The sequence below is a fragment of the Theropithecus gelada genome, chromosome 11, assembly GCF_003255815.1.
Source record: "Theropithecus gelada isolate Dixy chromosome 11, Tgel_1.0, whole genome shotgun sequence".
Taxonomy (NCBI): Eukaryota; Metazoa; Chordata; class Mammalia; order Primates; family Cercopithecidae; genus Theropithecus; species Theropithecus gelada.
Window position 1 is genome coordinate 91980463 of NC_037679.1, and position 8003 is coordinate 91988465.

Below are 8003 nucleotides of genomic sequence, written 5' to 3' on the forward strand. Positions count from 1 at the left end.
TAAAAAAAAAAAAAAAAAAAAAAAAAAACAAACAAAAAGAAACCTTTTATTTATTTATTTATTTTTGAGACAGAGTCTCACTGGATCACCTAGGCTGGAGTGCAGTGGCATGATCTTGGCTCACTGCAACCTCTGCCTCCAGGGTTCATGCAATTCTCCCTGCCTCAGCCTCCCAAGTACATGAGATTACAGGCGCCTGCCACCACGTCTGGCTAATTTTTTATATTTAGTAGAGATGGGGTTTCGCCACCTTGGCCAGGCTGGTCTCCAACTCCTCACCTCAGGTGATCCACTAGTCTTGGGCTCCCAAAGTACTGGGATTACAGGCGTGAGCCACCACACCTGGCCACGAAAAACCTTTTGAGATTGTCAGTCATAAAAAATTATCAACCATGGAAATTACCTTAAGTGAAAATGAGGTGAGCTAATAAGTACATTTTAAAAATATTACTGATGGACTGGGTGCAGTGGCTCACACCTGTAATCCCAGCACTTTGGGAGGCCGAGGCAGGAGGATCACGAGGTCAGGAGATGAAGACCATCCTGCCTGACATGGTGAAACCTTGTCTCTACTAAAAAATATGAAAATTAGCCAGATGTGGCAGCACGCACCTGTAGTCCCAGCTACTTGGGAGGCTGAGGCAGGAGAATTGCTTGAACCTGGGAGGCGCAGGCTGTAGTCAGCCGAGATCGGCTATTGCACTCCAGCCTGGGGACAGAGAGAGACTCCATCTCAAAAAAAAAAAAAAGGTTACTGAGGAATTTGCTTCTATTAAAACCAGAAAAGTAAAATTACATTTTACATTTTCATTTCTTTTTTTTTTTTTTTTTTGAGATGAGTTTTGCTACTGTTGCCCAGCCTGGAATGCAGTGGTGCGATCTCGGCTCACCGCAACCTCCGCCTCCCCGGTTCAAGCGATTCTCCTGCCTCAGCATCCCAGTAACTGGGATTACAGGCATGTGCCACCACACCCGGCTAATTTTATATTTTTAGTAGAGACAGGGATTCTCCATGTTGGCTAGGCTGGGCTCGAACTCCTGACCTCAGGTGATCCGCCTGCCTTGGCCTCCCAAAGTGCTGGGATTACAGGCATGAGCCACCGTGCCCAGCCCTTTTTTTTTTTTTTTTTTTTTTTTTTTTGAGATGGAGTCTTTCTCTGTCGCCCAGGCTGAAGTGCAGTGGCATGATCTTGGCTCACTGCAACCTCCGCCTCCCAGGTTCAAGAAACTCGCTTGTCTCAGCCTCCTGAGTAGCTGGGATTACAGGCGTGCACCACCACACTGGCTTATTTTTGTATTTTCAGTAGAGACGGGGTTTCACCATGTTGGCCAGGCTGGTCTCGAACTCCTGACCTTAGGTGATCTGCCTGCCTCAGCCTCCCAGAGTGCTAGGATTTTCCTTTTTTTTTTTTTTTTTTTTTTTAAGTGAAAGCAAGTTTATTAGAGATGTAAAGAAACAATGCTACTCCACAGGCAGAGCAGCCTATATTTTCCTTTTGATATGAACTGGGTTTATTTTTGTTTTGTTTTGTTTTTGAGATGGAGTCTCATTCTGTTGCCCAGGCTGGAGTGCAGTGGCAGGATCTCGGATCACTGCAACCTCCGCCTCCCGAGTTCAAGCGATTCTTCTGCCTCAGCCTCCCTAGTAGCTGGGACTACAGGTGTGCACCACCACACTCGGCTGCTTTTTTTGTGTTTTTAGTAGAGACAGGGTTTCACCATATTGGCCAGGCTGGTCTTGAACTCCTGATCTCAGGTGATCTGCCTGCTTTGGCCTCCCAAAGTGCTGGGATTACCAGCGTGAGCCACTGTGTCCAGCTGATATGAACTATTTTAACTGGAAATAATGTTTTTAGTTCTATTTTTTATTTAATTTCATTATTTTTTTGGGGGGACAGAGTCTTGCTCTGTCACCCAGGCTGGATGGAGTGCAATGGTGCGATCTTCACTGACTGCAGCCTCCGCCTCCCGGGTTCAAACGATTCTCCTGCCTCAGCCTCCCAAGTAGCTGGGACTACAGGCACGTGCCACTGTGTCAGGCTAATTTTTGTATTTTTAGTAGGGACGGGGTTTCACTGTGTTAGCCAGGATGGTCTCGATCTCATGACCTTGTGATCTGCCCACTTCGGCCTCCCAAAATGCTGGGATTACAGGCAAGAGCCGCCACACCCGGCTTAATGTTTTGAGTTTTAATACATGTACTTTGCAAAACTTTCTTCTTTACAACTACTTTAACCCTGTAGGGAAAATAAGACAGGAAGAAACGAATAAAGCACATCCACAGGAGTGCTCATTTTCCTTCTCCCAGACTCCCCAAGCTGTAGGCACCAACACTGTTCCCTGCAAGCCTCACCTGGGCCATGCACTTCTCTGGACTTGCGTGGATTTCCTCCCAGAACAGTCCTGATTAAGGAAACACCAGGTGCTCTCTGTTTCCTGCTACCAACCCCTCTGTGAAGGGAAATGCCTAAAACAGATCTCACTCAATGATTTCCAGAGAAAGTAAAGAATAACGCATGGGAACATTCCAGAACATGAGGGAATCTCTGCTTATGAATTTAAGGAAAGTGTCTCTGGAGGACGTGGAGAAAAGGGAACCCTCGTACATGGTTGGTGGGAATGTAAATTAGTACAACTACCATGGAAAACAGTTTGGAGGTTCCTCAAAAAACTAAAAATTGAGCTACCACACGCTCCAGCAATCCCTGCTGGCTAGATACCCGAAAGAAAGGGAATCAGTATGTCTAAGAGATATCTGCACTGCCATGTTTGTTGCAGCACTGTTCACAACAGCCAAGATTTGGAAGCAACCTAAATGTCCATCAACAGATAAGAATGGATAAGAAAATGCGGCGCGGCCGGGCGCGGTGGCTCACGCCTGTAATCCCAGCACTTTGGGAGACTGAGGCGGATGGATCATAAGGTCAGGAGTTCAAGACCAGCCTGGCCAAGATGGTGAAACCACGTTTCTACTAAAAATACAAAATTAGCCGGGCGTGGTGGCGGGCGCCTGTAATCCCAGCTACCCTGGAGGCTGAGACAGGAGAATCGCTTGAACCCGGGAGGCGTGAGCCGAGACCACCTCCAGCCTGGGCAACAGAACGAGACTCTGTCTCAAAAAAAAAAAAACTTTTTTACCTAAAAAAACTTATTTATTTTTTTTTTTTTTTTTTTTTTTTTGAGACGGAGTCTCGCTCTGTCACCCAGGCTGGAGTGCAGTGGCCGGATCTCAGCTCACTGCAAGCTCTGCCTCCCGGGTTCACGCCATTCTCCGGCCTCAGCCTCCCGAGTAGCTGGGACTACAGGCGCCCGCCACCTCGCCCGGCTAGTTTTTTGTATTTCTTAATAGAGACGGGGTTTCACCATGTTAGCCAGGATGGTCTCGATCTCCTGACCTCGTGATCCGCCCGTCTCGGCCTCCCAAAGTGCTGGGATTACAGGCTTGAGCCACCGCGCCCGGCCACTTATTTATTTATTTATGTATTTATTTAAAGACGGAGTCTTGCTCAGGTTGCCCAGGCTGGAGTGCAACGTCGCAATCTCGGCTCACTGCAACCTCCGTCTCCTGGATTCAAGCAATTCTCCTGCCTCAGTCTCCCGAGTAGCTGGAACTACAGGCACTCGCTACCATGCCCGGCTAATTTTTGTATTTTTAGTAGAAACGGGGTTTCACCATCTTGGCCAGGCTGGTCTTGAACTCTTGACCTCATGATCCACCCGCCTTGGCCTCCTAAAGTGCTGGGATTACAGGCGAGAGCCACGGCGCCTGGCCCATAAAAACATTTTTTAATAAAGGAAAATGACTCTAGGTATTCCCCAGCAGAGTTCCTCTGGGAAGTTTTTTCCTTACCAAGAACGCGGCTTCAAGTCATCCCCAAGCCCGGGCTCCCGGGTGGCTTCTGAGGAAACCAAGCTCCCTCACGCTGTGGGGACGCCGCGGGCGAAATGCGCATGCGCGCCACGAGCCACAATTGTAGGGTTCGGCGCACCCTGCCGGCCACCAGGGGCAGCGCAGCAGCTCAGCGCTCCCCATCAGCGGAAGAAGCGCGCCACCCCCTGCCCGCTCCCGCTCTTTTCTGAACCATCTCTTCTAAACTATAATTCTGGAAATCAAAAGTGAGGTGGAGTCTCCTCTTCTGTGGCTTGATAGGTGGGAGGGAGGTAACAAGAAGCAAAAGTACAAGGCCATATATTAAAGTCAACTGAAACTGGAAAACTTTAAAAGCCTACCATATGCAATAAAACAACAAAAAGAAATTCTTGGATACAACAAATCCAAGAAATCCTTGGATCTAACAAAATATGAACCTATCTGTATCCAGAAAACTATGAAACACTATTAAAAGGAAACGTAGGCCGGCGCAGTAGCTCGCAACTGTAATCCCAGCACTCTGGGAGGCCCAAAGCAGAGAGGGCTCGCCTGAGGTCAGGAGTCCAGAGGGGCCTCGGAAATATGGCCAAGCCCCGTCGTTACTAAAAATACAAAAATTAGCCTGGCTTGGTGGTGTGCCGCTGTAATCCCAGCTACTTGGGAGCCTGAGGTGTAAGCATGACTTGAGCCCTGCAAACGGAGGCTGCAGTGAGCCATGATCGGGCCACTGCACTCCAGCCGGCGGAACAGAGGGAGACCCTATCTCAAGGGAGGGAGGGAGAGAAGGAGGGAAAGAAAGGAGGGAAAAGAAAGAGAAAGAGAAAAAAAAGGAAAACCTAAATAAATGGAGCATACTCCTTTTTCATTATTGTAGTCACAATATTGCTAAGATGTCAATTATTCCCAATTGGTGCCGCTCCGACAAAAATCCCTGCAATTAATTTCGTAGATGTTGACAAACTGTTTCTAAACCTCGAATTGTAAATGCACCCCTGAATAATAATGAACTTGAAGAATTTAACTTCCAAATCCAAAGCTTTTAAAAGTTGCCAAAAGAGCACGATCTCTGCAAAAGAATGGGCATTCTTTCACATGAACAATATCATTTTATCTTATTTTTAATTTTTTTTCAGGGTGTTGCTGTCACCCAGGCTGGAGTGCACTGGCACCATCATAGCTCACTGCGGCCTCAAATTCCTGGGATCAAGGGATCCTCCCACCTCAGCCTCCCGAGTAGCTGTTACTACAGGTGCCACCACGCCTGGCTGGAACAATATCATTTAAACTAAGCTTACATAGAATGTATTAATAATACAATCACAGGCAAGGATCCTTGCTTCAAACGTGTTAGGAATCTGCAGAATTGAGGCCAGCCAAAACACATAAATCAAATCACATACATTTCTAGCTTTAATTTGCTTCCTATTTTCATAGATGGTGATTTTCATAATGATAATACATGAGGTGGTCCTTATAATAACTAGATTCTATAGAGATGTGTATTGTATCAGCAGTCGTCTGGTGTAAAATGCCACTTCCATCACAGCTGCTGAACACAGTGTTATCTACAATCAATTAAAAAATATATTTCAAAAGCCAGTTTCCCCAATATACCAAACGTCAACATTCACTGATGTACTGAAAACTTGTATTTGCCAACAATAGATTTTAGGGTAATTCATATTAAGATAGGATGGTTTTTAATATTATTTGAGTATAGCCAGGAAGTTTTGGTTGAGCAGGTTCTATTGTTTAAGTGGGTCCATTAAAAAGATTGTTATTATTGCCGAGTGTGGTGGCTCGTGTCTATAATCCCAGTACTCCGGGAGGCTGAGGCAGGAGGATGGCTTGAGCCGGTGTTTGAGTCCAGCCTGGACAACCTAGGCAGACCTCATCTCTAATAAAGATACAAAAATCAGCCTGATGCAGTAGCACGTGCCTGTAGTCTCAGCTACTTGGGAGGCTAAGGCGGAAGGACCACTTGAGCTCAGGAGTTTGAGGCTGCAGTGAGCTATCATGGCACCACTGGACTCCAGATGAGTGGACAGAGACCCTCCCTCTAATAAATAAATCAATATATAAATGAAAAAATTTAAAAAGATGGTTATTTGTTGACTGTCAGGGTGATTTATTCTTCTAATGAATAGAATATTTACTAACAAGTGTACACCTTGTCATCAGTACTCCAGTTCTAGTTACAAATTGGTAAAAATTGAAATAAAATCATAAAACTAACCAGGAAAACATTGACCTGCTAAAAAAATAGAATCCGTAAAACTACTCAGAAAATACTTGCTATAACAGATTACTGTCTCTGCTAAAGGGTCCCATGGAGAGCGATTTCTATGAATATCGAACAGTTAAAAAACTGAGACTGGGGCAGTGACGGATAATTCAGATTACAAAGCAAAAGCAACATAGGATTCAGATGAATACGACACCATGGTGAGACAAAATCTTTAAAGCACAGACAACTGGTTTTGGATGTAGAAGCTCATATTTTACTGAGTTAATTACTCACTGACACGTAGTTCCCTTTTCAGCAGTGATCTCCAGTCCCTCTTTTCACAGAAGCCAGTGCAGGAGGAGCACGCATCGCGTCGCTTCCTGCCGCGCGCTCCACCGCCCCAGTCCGTCCCGGCTGCCGCCCGCCGTCCCCGAGAAACGCTCAGACAGTTTTCTGTTTTTTAAATTATACTTTAAGTTCTGGGGTACATGTGCAGAACGTGCAGGTTTGTTACACGTGCCATGGTGGTTTGCTGCACCCATCCACCCATCATCTACATTAGGTATATCTCCTGATGCTCTCCCTCTCCTGGCCTCCACCCCCCGACAGGCCCTGGTGTGTGATGCTCCCCTCCCTGTGTCCATGTTTTTTATTTTTTATTTTATTTATTTATTTTTTTGAGATGGAGTCTCGCTCTATGGCCCATGCTGGAGTGCAGTGGCAGCATTTCGGGTTCAAGCGATTCTCCTGCCTCAGCCTCCTGAGTAGCGGGGATTACAGGCACGCGTCGCCACGCCTGGCTATTTTTTTGTTATTTTTAGTAGAGACGAGGTTTCACCATGTTGGCCGGGCTGGTCTGGAGCTCCTGACCTTGCGATCCGCCCGCCTCGGCCTCCCAAAGTGCTGGGATTACAGGAGTGAGCCGCCGCGCCCGGCCTCAGACTCTTTTCTCTAGGTGAAGCCGCGGGATGAACCAGCCCCTGCGGAAATTTAGAAACAACGACGTCCGTCAATTTCTGTAGGAAAAAGATACAGATCGTGTGACACGTCTTCTGGGAATGAAAGTCTGCTAAACTCGCCGTCACGAGTAGATGAACACATTTAAAGTTTGTATTTAAGAGGAAAATGCCAACGACACAAATGACCCAAGCGCTGGATGAAGCGGCGACCCAGGAGGGGGCTGGCCTGGAACGGGAACCAAGACGCCCGCTGGAAAACGAGCAGGGAAGCCCGGGCCGGGGGTCGCCGCCCCACACAGCGCACTCTACAGCGACTACGCGGCTCCGGGTCTCGCCTGCGCCGGGGCCTCGTCCGCAGACGCGCTTGCGTGACGCGAGGGTCGGTTCACCGAAGCGCACGCGGAAGTCTCCGACCCGCAGCCCGCCCAGGCCGGCTCTGGCGCAGACCCCGGCGGGTCTCAGCGGGGCGGGGCGGGGCGGGGCGGGGCGGGGCGGGGCGGAGAGCCCAGGCCAACCGCAATGGGAGCCGCACGCTGCTAGGCAACATGCTGTCTCCCGGCAACGAAGAGGCGGGGAATTCGCCAACGTGTCTGAAACAGACAACAATTTTAGCCTACGGCTGTGGGGTCTTGGGCTTCCTGGCCAATGGGAATAGTGAGGGGCCTGGTCTCTAAGCAACGCAAAGGCGAGGTGGAACCCAGCAGCGCTGACAGAGCCGCCGTGAAGGGCGGGAACGTATTACCCGTGAGCCAAATTTCAGAGCGTCGTTTGCCTTCCTAAGCCCACCAGCTTTCAGCGTTCTCCAGCCTCGGGCCATCCCCGCCCAGACGCTCATCCCCGCGAGAAGCTGAGCGCACCCGAGCGAGCCCGGCGGCTGCCGCGGGAGGAGGCGCCCGGCTCTGGACACGCCCATCAGGATGCTCAGTGGCGGCAACACCGCTTCTGC